The 19,467-nt window shown below is 43.2% G+C and overlaps 1 protein-coding gene across 2 annotated transcripts in view; it reads right to left on the bottom strand.

Moving 5' to 3' along the window:
• PRKCD (protein kinase C delta) overlaps positions 1-7,065 on the bottom strand; it is a 52,749-nt gene extending 45,684 nt beyond the window's left edge. Inside the window, exon 1 of one of the 2 annotated variants that reach the window (XM_081901202.1) lies at positions 6,929-7,065. The gene's annotated coding sequence lies outside the window, so the exon portion shown is untranslated. Of the gene's footprint in view, positions 1-6,627; positions 6,777-6,928 lie in introns of those variants that run through there. The other variant, XM_081901203.1, reaches the window with a different exon arrangement.
• Positions 7,066-19,467: the final 12,402 nt, after the last annotated feature.

The following is a 19,467-nucleotide window of genomic DNA, read 5'->3' as shown; positions in this document are numbered from 1 at the left end:
AGCATCCTGCCAGTAACAACTGCATGAAAAGGAGTATATGTTGACAAGTTCAGCTGCTATACTGATTTAGGGCTTTATTGTTCCAAATGCGGATTGTGTTTTTCTCTGACTGGATGAAGCTCAGGGATGAGGGGACCTGTGCCCCCCCCATGTGTTTCTGGACTCCATCTCCCATCATCTCTGACCATTCAACTTGGTGGCTGAGGCTGAAGGTTGGGAATCCAACAACAGTTGAGAGCCAGAGGCTCCCCTTTCCTGATACAGCTGCTTGTAAAAATCTGAAGGTTTTTTTGTTTTTTTAAAGAGAATTGAATTCTCCATCTCAGCATCAAAGGTACAACAGCCTGAGGTAGGACAAGCCAGTCTGCTCTCTGGCATGGTAAGAGAAGTAGGGTACGTGGCTGAAAATGAAATAGCAGCAGTGCATGCAAGAAGAAAGGAGAAATGCAGTAGCCTCTTAAATTATTTGAAAGCCATATATTAAGCAAAGTTGTGATTTTAAGGAAATGGATCGTGAATTTTCACATTAGATCTCAGCTATATACAGTGGTACCTCGGTTTACGGACTTATCCGTTTCTGAAGTCCGTTCTTAAAACAAATCCGTCCTTAAACCGAGGCTCCTGCCACTGGTGCCCTTCCACTGTTCGGCTTTCGTTCGTAGACCAAGGTAAAGTTCGCAAACCGGGACACTACTTCTGGTTTTGCTGAGTTCGTAAACCGAATACCGTATTTTCCGTCCCATAGGACGCACCTAGTTTTTTGGGGGGGAATTAAAGGAGACAAAAAATTCCCTTATTTCCCCCCCCCCAAACCAGGTCGGGGAAACCGAACCAGGTTGAAGAACAGTGGGATGGCGGCACTGCACCTCCTTGCTGTCCCCCAAGCTTGTGGGGCTGGCCGATGTCTGTCTGGCGGGCGGGCGCTCTGCTTCAGGGTGCCCCTCGCGCTGGGCGGCAGGCTGCTATCTGCAGCATGGGGAGCCCTGCGGGGAACTCCCGCAGGGCTCCAACACACTGCGGATGTCTGTCCGGTGGGCGGGGCCCTCTGCTTCAGGGTGCCCCTCGCGCCGGGCAGCAGGCTGCTATGCGCAGCGAAGGGTGCCCTGTGGGAACTCCCGCAGGGCTCCCCACGCTGCGGATGTCTGTCCGGCGTGCGGGGCGCTCTGCTTCAGGGCACCAGTGGTGCCGGGCAGCAGGCTGCTATCCACAGCGTGGGTAGCCCTGCGGATGTGTTCCCGAAGCGCTGGGCGCTCTGCTTTCAGCGCGCCCGACGCTCCAGGAAGCAGGCTGTTATGCGCAGCCTAGACAGCCCTGCGGGAGTTCCTAGGCTGCCTAGGCTGTGGATGTGTTCCTGAAGCCTGGAGAGTGAGAGGGGTCGGTACGCATCGACCCCTCTCACTCTCCAAGCTTCAGCGAAAGCCTGTATTCGCCCCATAGGACGCACCCAGATTTCCCCTTCATTTTTGGAGGGGGGAAAGTGCGTCCTATAGGGCGAAAAATACGGTAGTTCGTAAACAGGACTGTTCGTAAACCGAGGTACCACTGTAATGATTTACAGAATGAGACGGTGAAGAATAATTTGGCCTATCAAACATGTTCTGCTAGAATACTGATGCATACAGCATTGATAGTGTTCATTTATAATGAATTAATGAAGCTTCAGTTGTATATGCATGCTATTCTGCATAATACGGTTCACATCTTTCAAAACCTCATTTTCCCATTCAGAGATTCTGAAGATGACACATTAATACCTGCAAGTGTTTGGAGTGGGATCTCCTCGTTTTCCAAAGGAATATTCAATGCATGAAGTTCAGCAAGCAGGCACAAGCACAATTTAGGAAACTTGTAGGTGGATTTAAACAAGTATTCACACGCATACATCAAGACATGAAGGCTGGCGACATCAAACCCGCCATGTGCAAATCCCATGAAGACCACAGTCAGGTCATGAATCCATAGAAGTGACCAGAGGAGGAACACATAAAGAAGCAATACCATGGTACATCTACATCAGCATAACCAGATGCCTTCATTTGCCCCAGCTGCAACCGGACTTGTCTCTCCTATACTGCTCTCTACAGCAGTGTTTCCCAACCTTGGGCCTCCAGCTGTTTTTGAACTACAATTCCCATCATCCCTGACCACTGGTCTTGCTAGCTAGGGATGATGGGAGTTGTAGGCCAAAAACATCTGGAGGCCCAAGGTTGGGAAACACTGCTCTACAGCCACAGGAGTAGTTGCAAGTAACTGTCAACAACACACATTTTGGTGAACTATAAAACATTTGTGGTGTCAAAATTTATAGAATAAAACTCAAACACTACTTTTTATTATCACTTTGCTGTCTTCAAATGCCGACATTTAACTTTGATAGATAAGTAACAAAATAATTATAAAAATAAGAATATATTTTTCTGAACTTTTTGTATGGATTTAATAAGCACCTTGATTTACAAAAGCTAAATATGCTATGGTTTTCAAAGCTGCCTTCTAATCTTATTTACTTTCCTCTCCACCCAAGTTTATCATTGTCATTTTGGCTGATGGCCACTACAGCAATCATACTTTTGAGAATCTTTTCTGGCATTCCGATTACAGACATCTCCAGGAAATGAACAGGAAATGCTACGCACACATATGTATATGCTAATTCCTAAACTGATAAGGGACATTTGAGAGCCCACAGCATTTATATTTATTTCTTTATAAATTTATTTATGAGCTGCTCTTCTGGCCTCAAAAGGCCCAACAGGTGAACTACACTCTTAAGACAACACCATAGCACCTGCCGGGGTGGTGGTAGTGGGGTATAAAACAACAAGTGCAACTAATTGGATCTGAAAACATCTGGAAGCTATGAAGGGCGGGAAAGAGTTCCACTGAGAGGGTGCCACCACAGAAAAGGTCTTAGAAAAGGTTGCTGCAACTACAATATTACCACCAAGTGTCAATTCTTGTATGCAAACCAACAGCATTTTAAAAAAAAGTTTCTTTGGTAATTATTTTTAATAACAAAGAATACATTTGATTAACCGAAGGCACCTTTGATGAATTGCTTCAGTGTGAATAAGCCCAACTCTGGACATGTTTGTTCCCTTTGTTTATTCATCTGGTCTCGTGTTCGCCGCACATCCCACTGCTTCCTCATGCCTCTCAATTTTCCCAGCTCTCCAGGGAAATAGTCTTGTTCCTGTCCACAGATGCAGTTGCTGCTACTAAAAATCTCTTGGGGTCACATTCTTTTACTTCTTTTCTTTATTTAAACCAATATTCACCAATCTGGTGCCCTCCAGTCTGAAATACAACTGCCATCAGATCCAGCCGGTGAACTTGCTGGCTAGGGTTGATGAAAGTTGTGGTCCAAAACATCTGGAGAGCACCAGGTTGGCAATGGCTGGTTTTGAACACTTCAAGGTGGATTCATTTCCTGCTTTGTGCACTGACTCCAATCTAGAGCATCCAATCATCCACAAGCCCAAGAGTCAGGAATGCACTACTTTGCCTTCGCAATATGTAATTATATAAAGGGACTACTTGACAAGTACAACATGCCATTTCACCTGCCTTCCTGAAAGCTATAGTACTTCATAGGCTCAAGTTGCCAGATCAAGGGAACAGACAAAATTAAGGACATTTTCGTATTTAATGAATAACAGCAGGCTGCAACCCTTCACTGATTCACATCTCAAAATCTGAAAGCCATTTGACTACTCAGGAACAAAGAAACTTTAGTATTCTATACACCAAGTGTACACAATCTGATTTCCTATTATATGCTGCATTCTTAAAGATATAATTTTGACCTGATTACAATAAACATTTGAGTTTTTAAAACTGTTTTTTACTGATAATTTTATTGTTTTACTTTTTTAAAAAAAAGAACTGCTTTGAGGGTGGGTGGGTGTGGCTAATATATTCTAATAAATGTAAGCTTAAAGTGCAACCGCCCAACACACACAAATACCAAGAATGTAGACCTCTTTCCTACATTTTAAGATATGATCAAAACGTACCCCCACCCCACCCCAGCATTTTTACCCTCAGAGACAGCAACAGGCGCAGGTAACCCATTCAGCTTCATGGCTGAGCAGGGATTTCAACCTGGGCCTCCTCAATCCTACTCTTGACATTCCATCCATTATACCACATAGGTTCTCATGCATTCTCTTCACTCAGAACCCTATGTTCTTCGGCATGTGCTTTGATAATTTAAGTAACACTAAAGATGTGATTATCATGCTCAATTTGTGCAGCGAATACAGGAAAATCCTACGCGTGCTCAGTCAGATGTAAGTCTCACTGGATTCAACGGATGAAACTCCCAGAAAAGTGTACATAGCACTGTAGCCAAAGAGTAAATGAATTACATTGTTTAACATGCTGCTTCACCCTCCCATTAACCTAATGGGACAGCATTTTCACAATCTGCATTAAATCAAACTTAAAGATAAGCAAGTTGCAGCAATCCATAGTACGTATTCCCGGATCTTTAGGACTAAAGTTATTAACTCATCCATGTATGCTCCCCAGACACAGCTAGCTACACTTCTTGGAACTAATTATTTTATGGCTTAAGCCTAGACTAACCCATCTGTTCAGATCATTCAGCCATTTCATTTAGAAATTTAATGGCTAGCATGTCAGGAAGAAGCAACATATTGCTCAATTTGCTGATTTAGTGCAAAAATGTCATATTCGGGTATAGAAAGTCTAAAGATCAGGGCAAATAAATAAATAAAAGCTGCTGGCATATTTTGCAGGCAGTCAACCTGCGGCATGGGTCTCACAACTGGAAATTTGTTACAGCAAGCATTTGTGCCTAGCTACTTATTATTATTAAGGTAAAGGTAAAGGACATCTGGACGGTTAAGTCCAGTCAAAGGTGTCTATGGGGTGTGGTGCTCATCTCACTTCAGGCCAAGAGAGCTGGCATGTGTCCACAGACAGCTTTCCCAGTCATGTAGCCAGCATGACTAAACCACTACTGGCGCACGGAGGACTGCCAGAGCACACAGAAATGCCGTTTACTTTCCCGCCACAGCAGTACCTATTTAACTACTTGCACTGGTTTGCTTTCGAACTGCTAGGTTGGCAGAAGCTGGGACAGAGGAATGGGAGCTCACCTCGTCACACATATTCAAACTGCCGGCCTTCTGATTGGCACGCCCAAGAGGCTCAGTGGTTTAGACCACAGCACCACCCGCATCCCTCTATATTATTATTAATATGCCCTTAAGTGTCCATGTTACACAAATTGAGAGTTCATTTGCTGCACATATATCAAAACGTTTGGCCACTACTCCTGTACCTGTTTGAGACATCTGATAAATTTTCTCAGCAATGCTGGTATAGCACCATAGAAACATTTAACATGGTTTGCATTCACAGGACCACGAAGTTGTTGGAAGATACCAAATGAACAGCCAGTCCATTTCTATCATCTCACCCACTGCTCAAGAGAACAGGTGCACAACAGAAACAAACTGTGATGGCAAACAACTTGAGATGACTAAATGCAAGCAAGCCTAGCCGTTCGCTGCATGGGAAGACAAACACATTCCAAACTAAGCAAACGCCTATAGATACTAACCAAGCTTGGGGGAAAACCCTTTCTAATCCTCAACCCCAAACCACTCAGCATGCTGTTTCTAGCTTTGGGGTAGAGAAAATGGGATGGAAACCAACAGGACTCCAGTGAAGCACAACTGAGGCAATCGAAATAGCAATCATAATACACACTTCATAAATGCAATGAATATTGTTAATACAGATGACAGCCATTGTGTTCCACCCAGGCACCCACTGGTGTAGTAAGTCTAAAGATCAGGCAAACAGACAAATGCTGAATGCTTCTATCAGATAGTGTGGTCATGTGAGGCTGCCTTTCAGTTTTAACATCTGTCAATAACTGCCAGCTGAAGAACACTGTCGCTGTGTTTTTCCTGTCCTGACTCCTGCATCGCTTCTGCCAAGGTAACCAAATTCCTACAAACGTCAAGGTGCAGAGGCCAGATTTCAGACAGTGCCATTTTGGCACACTAAAAGACAGCAGCTTTTACAAGTGATTTTGATAAGTTGGGAGTGTCCGTGTGTGTGTGTGTTTTTCTAGTTAAACAAAGTTTGTCTTTAAGTTTGTTGGGTTTTAAAAAAACAACAACTCCCTAAAGGTGCTAGAAACCATTCAGAAAAGAAATCTGAGGAGGGGCTGGTAACTTGCACCATGCAAGTATATGCAGTGAGCTAGAGAGAAAAGTCCGAGCCCATCAGCCCCACCCCCTCCCCTGTCTAAGTCAACCATTCAATTTGCAAGAATTTGGCGGAGCACTTAAAAGAAAACATGGAGGCTCTTAAAACGAGGAAGTCCCGGTGGAGACAAACCTCCGCGGGATGTTAAAACTCAGTCGCCCTGTGTTCTCGCCCCGGTTGTGCAACGCGCCCCCTCCGCCATGGGCAGGACCCGCTCGAGGGCGCGCGCGCCTTGCCCCGTGCCGGGCTGCCCTCGATTGCGAAGCGAAAAGCAGGAAAGAGGGCGAGAGAGAGAGAGAAAGGGCAACTCCGAGCGCCTGTCGCGAAAGTGTGCCACCCAGCACACCCAGACGAGAGGCAGGCAAGCGCCCAACTCACCCAGACTCGAGCGCCGGAGGGTCCCGCTCCTCTGACCAGAAGAAGGGCTTAGCCCATTCGCACAACCCCTCAGTGGGGTTGGCGAGAGATAAAATCTCTCTCACACACAAACGCACTCGCTCACTTCGAAAAGGGATGGGGAGGCGCTGCCCGCGCCGCTTCCTCATTCACCGAGGAGGCAGGCGGAGCAGGAACTACCTCGCCCTCCTCCTTACTCCCCCCTCCACCGGCCCCTGCGAAAGTGGCGGCCCCGCCGCAGCAGGTATGAGGCGGCCCGCGCGCGCGCCAACGAGTCACTCACCCGCTTCGCGCGAAGGACGCTCGCGAGGAAGCGCAGGACTTGCTCGGCGCTCCGAGGCCGAGAGCGCTGCCCCGAAAAGAGAGAGGCAGTCAAGCGGCGCTGCCTCCGCCTCGGGACCGCCCTCCCCTCGCTCGCTCGCTCGCTCGCCCCGCCCTCCGCCCGCGCGCGCTCCGCCTCAACTTTTGCCGGACGCGCTCACCTGCTGCTCTTGCAGCCGGGCAGGGGAAGAAAGCGGGGCGGGGGCGCGCGCTGAGGGGCGGGAATCCCCTGCTTCGCGCGGGCCGCATCGAACCGAACAGGCGCTTCGATGCTTCTGCGTCTCCTTTCGCTTTTCTTTCCTCCTCCTGCTTCTTCTGCCGCTCGCCCGGTTTCTCCCGTCGCCGTCGAGGAACTTTCCCGGGACGAATGGAGCTCGCTCGCTGCTTCGGGCCTCTCGCGGTTGGCCTGTGCTTGGCCGGCCTTTCTTGCCCGGGGGTGTGTGGCGCGTACAGCTCCGCGCGCCTTTACCTGACCCGGCAGCAGCTCCCTCGTCTTCTCGCTTTGTTTTAAAGTCGGCCGGCCTCCACCTTCCCGCTCTCAGCCCCGGGAGGAAGCGGCGTCTCGCCTCGTGGGGCTGTCGCGGCCGGGCGGTTTCCCCGTGGAAACGCTGCGGGCGCGGGCTCTGGAAGCCACGCGGGACAGACCTCGCAGTCGCTCGGTGCTCAAAGAGGTCATGGCCGAGCGGGGAAAAGTGTCTCGTTTGATTAAAGCTGGGTGGCAGAGGCTGGCCCGGGGAAGGAGGTGGTCTCTGCTTCCTTTACCATACCCTCTGCATCACTATTTATCAGGTTTGTTTAAAAATAAATTAATTAATAACATCACTATGTTTGCGGCTCTGGAACCGCTGCCTTTGGTGCAGCAATGCTGTTTTAATATCGCGTATCCTGGTTACCTACCGATATTTTAGACCGTATGGCATTGGAATTGATACTATTTTACGTATGTGTTGTCCTCTGTGTGTCTGTGGGGGGGAGGGGTGTTAGTTGCTATTTGTGCAATTGTTTGAACTGTTTCTATGCCCATGATTTTATTTCTAAAAAGTATATGACACCCTTGTGTAAAATTTCCAAGTGGTATTTTGTTGTTGTTTAGTCATGTCCGTCTCTTTGTGACCCCATGGACCACAGCACGCCAGGCACTTCTGTCTTCCACTGCTTCCCGCAGTTTGGTCAGACTCATGCTGGTAACCTCGAAAACACTATCCAACCATCTCATCCTCTGTCACCCCCTTCTCCTTGTGCCCTCCATCTTTCCCAACATCAGGGTCTTTTCCAGGGAGTCTTCTCTTCTCATGAGGTGGCCAAAGTATTGGAGGCTCAGCTTCACGATCTGTCCTTCCAGTGAGCACTCAGGGCTGATTTCCTTCAGAATGGAGAGGTTTGATCTTCCTGCAGTCCATGGGACTCTCAAGAGTCTCCTCCAGCACCATAATTCAAAAGTATCAATTATTCGGCGATCAGCCTTCTTTATGGTCCAGCTCTCACTTCCATACGTCTCTACTGGGAAAACCATAGCTTTAACTATACAGACCTTTGTAAATCACTTTGATATGCCTTGTGGGAAGTCATTCATTCATAAATATAATTAAACAAAGAGTAAAATGTATTTATTGACAATGCAGTATTTAGTAAAATTGTTTATTAAATTGTTGCTGTTGTTTATTTATTGTCTCTCTCCCTAAGGGCAGTGGGTTCTAAAAATATGCACCTCTGGTGTCAAAAGCCAGGGTGAAGAGATGTGTCTTCAGCATTCACCAAAAGCTGTATAATGGAGGTGCCAGATTCTCCTTGGTGGGGAGGGAGTTCAACAAGGTGGGGACTGCCACATAGAATCCCCTCTCCTGTGTTGCCACCCCTAACATATTGTATTGTTAATGTTGTAATGTAAGGTGACTTATGTGGTGCATTTGCCCTGGAAAGGTGCTTGACTTTCTGTGAGGGGCAGTCAGGGCAGAGCCAACCGTGGATGGAGTCTGCAGCTGATTGTGAGAGTGTAGAGCTGAATTGAAAAATGAAGACCTAGGTCTGATAGAAGTTTGCATTTTTACTTTTTACTTTTTTTTGCTCTGCAACATTTGGCTTGGCTGGCTTGCATGACTCATCTGGTACCTATAAAGGCCTTTCTACACTGCTCTCTGCAGTTTATCGTTTTCTCTTCTCATGGAATCTAGGAGGCTGGCCCCAGGCTAACTGCTGCCTGAGGCAAAGGACAAGATGGTGTCCTTCCCGTTCCATGTAGAAAAGCTGAATATTACTTCAACACTAGGGATGGGATAGTGTCCTCTGCTACTCCTGAGGGCCTAAAGCTAGCTTAGTAGGGGAAAGGGCACACATAGTTCTGTTTTACATTAACATTGGAGAAATGTACCGGTATGTTTTCTATTTTTGTATAAAATGCAGAGCAGTCCCACATTAAACTAGTCTCCTTTGAGAGGAAGGGTGGGATATACATTTAAAAAATAAATAACGATAAATGATAAACCTTCTTCCTGAACAAGTGACACTTCCTGTTGCCTAACTCACTTAGCCCTATTTCAAAATTGTTAGTCACATACACTTACAAAATCTTACGCAGAAAGAAAGAAAGAAAGAAAGAAAGAAAGGGGGTGGAGGAAGAGGAAGAAGGAAACAAGGAAAGTTAGCTGTGAGTCTATATAAAAACAGACCATAGTTCAAATAATTCCAAGAATGCAAGCCATATGTTGTTGAATTTATTACTGGCATTCCATCTGCTAATTATTGCTTGTTCCTTTACTGCCAGATCTAGCAGAAGCCCTATCCTACTGCCAGTTTGTAAAGGATTCTCTGCTTTTTGGACACTCGTAGCTCTTAGGAAAACACAAATGTCAATTCATTGTAATATTCCACCTGAATGTTTTATACCCAAGAGTCATATTGGAAGCAGCAAAGCAGCAATGATCTTTTTTTGATATAGTTAAGCTCGATGGATCAAAGGAATGCTGTGGACGTAGTACATCTTGATTTCAGTAAGGCTTTTGACATAACCCCCCATGATACTCTTGTGCAGAACCTAGAAAACGTGGGCTGGATGTGGTAACTGTTAGATGGATTTGTAGCAGGTTGACTGACCAAATGCAAACAGTGCTCACTAATGGTTCCTCATCATTCTGGAAAAAAGTGACAAGTGGAGTGCATTGATGCTGTTCAACCAGGAACATAATAAGCGTATTTTGCCTCTGGGACATCCTTGTACTCAACAGCAAGTGTCAAACATTCAACTGTGCAGCACAAGTAGGTTGTATGCCAGTCTACCAGCATGTATCGGCCCAAGGTTAGCCCCATTGAAATAACTGGATTTACCGTACTTCAAAGTTAACATGCATAGGATTCTGCTAAAATACTGGCAGTTACCGTATATCGTTCAAAGTCTCACTTCCTCTTTCCTGACAGAGGGAGGGAGAGAGATGTGGGTGGGTGTCTGTCTGGTGGTAGATACTTTCAGAACTGAGTAAGCAACAAAATTGGAGAACATTGTTCTTTTGGCCTAACCTGACTTTTACATTTCATCCATTTTACATTTCTTAAAAATACCGCAAATTGCAATATTTAGTCTACATTAAGCTCTTTCAAACTATGCAGAACTGGTGTGTCTGTGTGTGTTATCTTTCATTTTTTTCAAAACTTTTTTCAATAGTGGTGTTGAGTGAAACAGGAAGTGTGCCTCTTTAATCGTTTCTATAGTAAAAATAACATTGATAATGTGCTTTGTGGAGCCTATTGAAATGTCAAAAGCATGGTGTCCAAGAGCCCTTGCTTCAGAAATCACATTGCGATGTATTCTGCTTATTTTCGCCTTTACCCTTTCAAAACAGCAGGTTCAAGCTGATGTTTGAACTTCAAACAGAGGATTATGTCATAAACCGGAGAGATGGAGTGGTGTAGTGCAGGGCTTGGCAAAGTTTTTGTGGCTTGGGCCGGTTCACAGTCCCTCAGACAGTGCGGTGGGCTGGAGTGCGCATGCATGTGCAAACTCTATTTCGCATGCTCCTTCTGGCATGGAGGAGGCGTGTGTGGCTTCCCATTGGCTGCAGGAGCTTCCTGCAGCCAATGGGGAGCTGGCCAGCATCGCGGAAGGTGGTCCCTGCTCCCCTCCGCATCAGTTTAGTGCGGCGCACGGGAGCCAACCGAGTGGGCAGCGGGGGTCCATGGGCCACTTAAACGACCCCCACTCAGCCATGAAGCTCACTGTGACCTTGGGCCAATCACTATCTCTCAGCTTAACTAGCTCCATGGGGTAGCTTGGAAGATAAAATGTATGCGTATGTGGTGGGGCAGAAAACAATATATGCCACTCTGAATTTGGAGGGAGGGTGGATTAAAAATGTAATAAATTATAACTAAACGATCTTATGTTACAAATAATATTGGTGATTCAAACAAAATGATTTAAGTTCACATGGCAGCCTAATGGTTATACTCGTTTTCAAAGGAGAATGAATATACCGTAGATAACTATCTTGAAGACTGAGATATTGGAATACAAAAACAAGGTTGCACACACATCGTATATTTAAAGCACATTTCAAGTACACCCCCACCCCCAAATTACCGTATTTTTTGCACCATAACACTCACTTTTTTCCTCCTAGAAAGTAAGGGGAAATATCTGTGCGTGTTATGGAGGAAATGCCTACAGGTGGCATGCCTATGGATTTTCCTCCTCTAAAAACTACGTGCGTGTTATGGTCGGGTGCGTGTTATAGAGTGAAAAATACGGTATCCCTCACAGAGCTATAATGCCCAGCACACTTATCAGGCTACAGTTCCTATGATTCTTCTGAGGGGATGTGCTTTAAATGTAAGGTGTGTACACAGCCTAATTTTGTATTACAGGATCTCAGGAACTCTGACAAAATATAACTTTTATTAAACTGGAAACTATCCATGTGCTCCCCCTTGCGCCTTCCTTTCATCCTGATTTTAGTATGGTTTCTTTTAAACCAGAGTTCTCTGTTACATCATATCTTCTTACTTGATTTCTTCACCAAAAATGCTCACTCAGAGCTAGGAAACTGAGAGGGAACGTGCCCTTTTGCCTAAGTAATGTTTGTGACAAATAAATAAATAAATAAAGATTTAAAACGACCTTTTTATTAAAGTGATGAAATAATATATTGATTTCCCTCTATGCCATTGTCTCCTGCAACATGCAGGCAATTTTTGTAAGGAACCACGGGCATAGCCAAGGGGGGCAGAAGGGGACAGCTGCCCCCCATCAAGTACGGTAAGTAAATAAAAATACTTAACTAACTAACCAATTGCATGGCAGATAGCTCTGTTCTGCCCCCTCCCCCAAACATAAATCCTGACCATTGCCTGTGTAAGGAACCTCAAACACTACAAGGCAGCATAGTACAGAGGTTAATTGCAGCATGGTATCCACAAACCATTTCTTATCCTGATACAATCTATATTTTCTTTATAAAATTTCAGAAGGCGAGTTGGTTGTTACAGTATCACCTGTCAGTTCAGATAACTGAAAATCCAACACCTGGGTAAATAATTAGGAGAATCATTATGTGTTAGTCTTAGGTATATTAATCTATACTGAAGAATTATATTTTTCCTACAGTTAAAAAAAGGTTAAGACCAAGTACTGGCTAATAAATGTGTGTCCACAATATATTTCTGAACCTCATTTATTAGCATGGCTATAAATCTCAATTATTTAAGTATCAAAATCAGAATCAAAATACCTATGTCTGGCAACTGAAGTTGTTCTGCGTACATACGCAACTGTGAATAGTTATTTATGCAGGAATTTTTGTACCTCTACCTCAACCAAGGCCTCAGGTTAGTTGACCAGGAACTTTTTAACTTTTAGTAGCAAGTGAAATTTGACACTAATGAAAAGTGTACATTTTATGATTCCAAAGCTGAACCATTTTTTCCTGCAGCCCACAAGGTCAATCCCACCAGCTGAATTTAGCAGATTTGTCTTCACTCCTGAGGACAGCAATCAGCCACTGTGATTGTGATACCTGCAGGAATCCCAATATCAATGTGATCCCAGAACTTGGGATTGTGATCCCTGCAGTGCCTGTGGGAGAAGTTTAAACTTTAGAGGATGTACGTTTCTGGCAGGAGTCAAAACTAATTTAGGTGGCTGGATAGTTTTTTCTGTAAAACATTTCAAACCACTTCAGCAAACTACAGAATAAACATACTGAACTGACCTGTTGCCAGAGAAGTCCAGGACCCAGCTATTCAGCTGCAAATAAAACATTTTAAATGTGTTGTAAAGGGCAATTTACAAATGTGACACTAGATGGCGATACTGAGCTATGCAAAATTCAATGTATTTCTCAAAATGTTTTTTTTAAAAAGCATTTTCACAGCATTTTTAAAATAAGTGTGTAGATTCCACTTCTCTCTATGGCTAAATTGATCTATCCAGCAATTGTACCCACCCCTCTAATAGTTCCCTAAGCATTGGGAAGAAGAAGGAAACTATTGCTTTTGTTTAGTAGGTGCAGTATGCTTACTCTGCTTTTACAGTCTGGAAAGCACAGCTTCAGAATGTGACTGCAGCTGTAGTGAGTTAGGGAGAAGGATGGCAATATTCTTTTCATAACTGGAGGAGGAACTGGGAAGTGTTCCAGATGCAAATTAAGGGCTATAAGGGGAGCTTGGTCCTCCAGAGCATCAGAGGAAAGGGCACAGATCTGGGCTGTTGTCCATGCTGACTTAATTGTTAAGCTGGGTCACTCAGGCTGGGTCACTCAATTTGCAGACAAATTCTGATCCACTGTATAAATGGTTTGTTTATTCTAATAAAAAAATCTGCTTGCCAAAACACACCCATGTGAAGTTCCATTCCTACTACCATTTCTGAAAATGCTTTCTAAAGTTTGCTTCTTCAATCTGGTTTAAAGACTTACACCATTGCCACCTTCTCATATCATGCTGATAAATATTAAAATAACATAACTTCCAGTATTTTGGTTTCTCAATTTATGGAGCTTCCTTCTCCCTTCAAGTATAAGATATCTCTCATGTATCTTACAGAGCAAGCATATGCATGTCTACTGAGAAGTAAGTCCTATTGAACTCAGTAGAACTTACTGCCTGGTAATGGTTGTAAGGTTACAGTTACAGTCAATTTCAAAGTTAAGGCGTAGAATGAAACAAGGCTTGTTTTATGCATATTGATAGAATTGTTTAAAAATGCATTTCTACTAGGAAGTTAAACGTGCTGAATACTAGCAGGGTGTGCCTGGCATTACCTAGGAATTCTTAAAAAACAAAAAATACTGGATTTTTTTTTAAAGGATAGTGTAATTTGTTAGTTTTGATCCTTCACACCAAAAATAAAGTCATGTCTTGGTCCACTGTCTTGATTCAAAATGGTACTCAGCACCCAAGCCTCAGTAAAGACCACTGTCCTCGCTTTGGGAACCCGGATGCCGAGTTTGGCAGCGATATCTCAAGAGGCAGCCAAATCTACGTCAAAAAACAGGTGAAGTCATGCCAAAGTGACATTTTGGTCTGCCATCTTGATTCAAAATGGTGGTCAGCATCCAAATATCAATAAAGCATGTTGACCCCACCTCAGGAACCAATGTGCTAAGTTTGGCAATGATAACTACAGAGGAGGCCAAATCCTATAGAGAACAAATGAACAAACCATTTCCTAAAATATATAGTAGACGTAATGTAATGCATTTGGCTACATTATTCTGCGAGACTCCTGGAGTATGTATTTCTTGAAAATAGAAAAGAAAAAAATGAATTAACTAGCTGTAAATCCACTCGTAACGGCAAAACTTTTATCATTTCTTCCACAGAAATCAGATAAGGTTATTTCAATAACAGAGAGGAAAATTAACAAACGTCCTATTCAGTCAGAAGGTACCAAAGAAGCTGCATTATGTGAACTTCTATAAGCAATTGTCGGCTTTTATAAAAATATTTTATTCAGAATTACCAAATCAGGAATAAGTATTAATAATAATTAATTAATAACAAATCCTTCTCATTAAAATGATTCAAAATTATATATGTTATATTTTAAAGCAGCTAAACTCTTGAAAAATGAAGACATAAATTCTGGAATTTTAAAGTCCTTTGTTCATTTCAGCTTCATTGCCCACTGTGCTATTTTTCTCAACTGAAGCTGCATCTCTAGAATTCCATCTGCTCTTCCTCGAACATAAGTGTGTATACTTATATACATTTACTTCCAAATCACACTAGTGCTGGAGAAAAATCTGTTGCTTTTATATAGGTTAGTAGGTAGGTAGATGACAGATAGATAAAACAACTCTCCCTCAGTTCTGCAGATACATCTCCACACTTGACAGAATGGATATGTATCCTTCATGTGCACCTGTGTATACACATGTGGTAATTTTCATGCGTAAAATAGGATTATGTGGTGGTATGTCACACAAGAAAGTGAAGCGGAAGAGGGACAAGTATCTAGATTTCTGATTATTTCCTATATTCATAAGCTTACAAAAAGTTTTAGGAATATTGACTTTTTTAAAAAAAAAATCAGGCAAAGCACTTTCCTGGGCTTTCATTCGTCAGCTAAAATCACTTGAAAAATTTAACCGGAACTGCCTATCTTCAACGTACTTGATTCTTATTGTGGTTGGTATTGACACACCTGTTCAGCACATGGGATGGATGAACGATATGCAGGGCAAAATATTCCTGACAATTATTATTTAGCCTGATATTTAACTTCTTAGTAAAATATACATGGTTTCTAAATGTACCCAGCAAATCTTATATATACTTTCTTACCTAAAGTGTTGCAGACTAGTGTATTGCTCGATAAAGGTTGCTCCTGTACAATAAACTTCTTAATAAGAAGAATATTTATTATTAATTATCATCAAACCATTTTTACAATAGTTTTAGTTACAGTCAGCTACATGAATTCCCTGGATAGACAGAGCAACTCTATACCTCCTTGCTACTTCAAGATGGAAACCTAGACGTAACATACTCGGCAGTCAGATATTGTGCTGCTATGATGGACATTCGCCGAAGAATGCTTTGGGTCATGCACCAGACTTAAACTGAAGGCTAATACGCAAGACCTTTGCCCTCTCTTGCACCCTCCCTTCTGTAGTTACTTTTGCAATTGCTTGCTCTTAACTCGCTAGCTGATGTTAAGTTTCCCCCCTTCTCTGAGTCACCCCTTTTATCTGTTTTATTTCCTAAATTACTGTGTGTTTCTATTTTAACTTATGTTGGTCTGTGACCGTAATAAAGATGATGTTGATGAATCTCCTTGTTCTTTTTTTAAAAAACCACTTAAATGCTACATGGTGTTATCAGGCAACAGATAGTAAAAGAGAGAGAGAGAAGTATATATTTTTATTAGGTATCATTGCGTTCTTTCCCCAAGTACTGATGAATTTCGTATTACAGCTGTCCTTATGGCAACCTCTTTTTCATAAAGGAAACATAATTTCTTGTGTTTTACCTTTTCCTGCTCTCTATTCCCCTTTTCTAATTTAATTGAGGTGATTTTATTTTTAAATATTGTAGTAGAACTTTGTTTTCTTTCTATTTTCACACAAAGGTAGGTTAAGTTTGCCATAGCTTTGCCCATATGCAAAGTGGCTACATGTAAATCTAGAGTGTTCCCCCCCCTTTCCCTTTCTTCTGTTGTTTTTAAATAGTTTCTATTCACTGTTGAGCCCTTAGGATAGGCCTGCCTGAGGTTTAAAAATAAATAAATAGAGGGGCCCTATAGAGTCTGAGTTCTGAAATTCAGTGAGTGCAGTCTTTGACAAGGCCCTTTCTTGTGTTTTTGTCAAAGCTGCCTCTGCTTTTGGTGGGACTGAGAGAAGCAACTGGGAAGTTTCATAACTTGGACAGGCTTGTATGGAAGAAGGCAGTCCATCAGGTAACATAATCCCAAACTCTTTGGGCTTTGTAAGTCCTAACCAGCATTTACTTATGTATTTAATACATTTATATAACACTTAAGTATTCACATTTCTAAGCAAACATTTTATTAAAAAAAATCCACAGAAAATGGGACAATATAATTATTTTTAAAATTGTCATAAAGCCAAACATTACCTTTGAATGCCTGCAGGAACAAGAAAGTCTCAATCATGCACTAGAAGCTCAGCAAAGAGGACGTCTGTTCCACCTGTCCTCAACATTGGTTGTACATCTTCTAGTTACCACAATTGTGCCTGAAAGCTGGTAGCTAGTGATGCTGTAACACACACACAACATGGTGCTGGAGAGATGTAGCCCTATGAAGCGTGTCCCATCATCTGAGTTGTGTTCTTCTAAGGCAGGCATCCCCAAACTTGGCCCTCCAGCTGTTTTGGGACTACAACTCCCATCATCCCTAGCTAACAGGACCAGTGGTCAGGGATGATGGGAATTGTAGTCCCAAAACATCTGGAGGGCTGAGTTTGGGGATGCCTGTTCAAAGGACTCAACCCTTGCCTGAAGACTCACAGCAGAGGGGTTGCTGGTGCTTGTGCACAGGAGATCATGGAAAGGGTGGTGCAACAGCGTTATGTGTGTTCTGGTTGTCCCTGTTATTAGGGATTCATTGTCTCCCTGTGTGTGTGGATGGCATGTGGGAGTCATAGCTCCTAATTGGTGGCATTAGTAAGGGTTCTGAGGGCATGGCCACCATTTTTGTGGCATTTAATTCTTTCCCAAGTGATGTCTTTCACTTTCCCCTCCTAGGCTGAGCACATATAGGACACAGTGCTCAGTGAGCTACCATGCAGAACTGCTTGAAAAGTCTAGGAAAGTAAGCACAGCCAGCTGAATGGCCCATTTTTCATACGTCTTTTCTCTTCTTTCCACTGCCACTACAGAACTACATACTGTATATCTGAAATAATTATTGTACCAACCATTTGTTGTTGTTGTGCTGTAATCTATTAGAGGAACATATATTTAGTCTTTCCAAATGTACAGGCTCGCTATTCCAAAAGCTAATAAAAAACATATTTTTTTCCTGGACCTAAATTATGTTTTTTGTTTCCTTTCATGTATTGGCATTTAATTTTTTAATTTGATCAACTCCATATTATTCATTTTAACCAGACTTAAGACCATAAGAGGAGCCCTGCTGGGTCAGACCAAAGACCTATCTAGTGCAGCATTCTGTTCTCACATGCGGGTGGCACTGTAGTCTAAACCACTGAGCCTCTTGGGCTTGCCGATCAGAAGGTCAGCGGTTCGAATTCCCACAACGGAGTGAGCTCCCATTGCTCTGTCCCAACTTCTGCCAACCTAGCAGTTTGAAAGCATGCCAGTGCGAGTAGATAAATAGGTATCGCTGTGGCGGGAAGGTACAGCATTTCTGTACACTCTGGCTTCCATCATGGTGTTCCATTGTGCCAGAAGCGGTTTAGTCATGCTGGCCACGTGACCCAGAAAGCTGTCTGTGGACAAACACTGGCTCCCTCGGCCTGAAAGCGAGATGACCGCCACAACCCTATAGTCGCCTTTGACTGGACTTAACCATCCAGGAGTCTTTTACTTTTTTCTGTTCTCACAGTAGATAACCAAATGCCCTATGGGAAGCCCATAAACAAGATTTGAGCATAAGAGTAATCTCCCCGCCTGCAGTGTCCAGCAAGTGGTAGTCTGAAACATACTGCCTTTGACTGTGTATAGCAATTGAAAGCTTTATCCTCCATGAATTTGTCTAACACTCTTTTAAAGCCATCCAAGTTGGGGCCATCACTGCCTCCTGTGGGAGAGAGTTCCATAGTTTAACAATGGTCTCTGTGAAGAAGTATTTTATTTTGTCTGTCCTCAATCTTCTAGCCCTCAGCTTCACTGGATGTCCACATGTTCTAGTGATATGAGTGATAGAGAAAAACTTTCCTCTGTCCGCTTTCTTCATGCTATCCCTAGTTTTATACAGTTCTGTCATGTTACCTCTTACTCACATTTTCTCTAAACTACAACATCCTTAGTCACCTCACCTTGAAAAGGATATTGTAGGTTCAGAAAAGGGGATGGCGATACCTCCCTATGAGGAAAGACTTTTATTAAGGAGTGCCTGTATATTCAACCCACTTGTGAGAAGAAGAAGAAAAACAGCTCAAAAGATTCACAGCAGTTCAGGAAATATTGAATTAGCTAATGACTACCTACACTTTATTTTAAGATACACACAAAGATTAAGAGCAACACCATAGGCAGCTATTTCTAATTTTGTCATCATATGTTTTAGGGCACCAGCTGTTTGCCTTTTTTTTTTAAAAAAAAGGAGCATAAAGACTGGATGAAATATTTTACTCATCCAGCAGCAGCAGCAACAGCGGCAGCAACAACAAAATGAATATGCCATCCTGCTATTAGCTGACATAACGAAACGTTTCTTCCCTTGGATTTTGAGTGACTGTGGCGATCACACAGGGTCCCCGGACGTTTCACCTATTGATCCCTGTGCCACCACTTTCTTTCTTGCTGCCACCACCCAGGCCCTACCTGGGACAATACTGAGTCCAGTCAGGGTTAAATTGAAACATA

The sequence above is a fragment of the Podarcis melisellensis genome, assembly GCF_964234715.1.
Source record: "Podarcis melisellensis genome assembly, chromosome: 2".
NCBI classification, from domain to species: domain Eukaryota; kingdom Metazoa; phylum Chordata; class Lepidosauria; order Squamata; family Lacertidae; genus Podarcis; species Podarcis melisellensis.
Note: the sequence above shows the minus strand (reverse complement) of the source record. Positions and strands in the feature narration are given on the sequence as shown.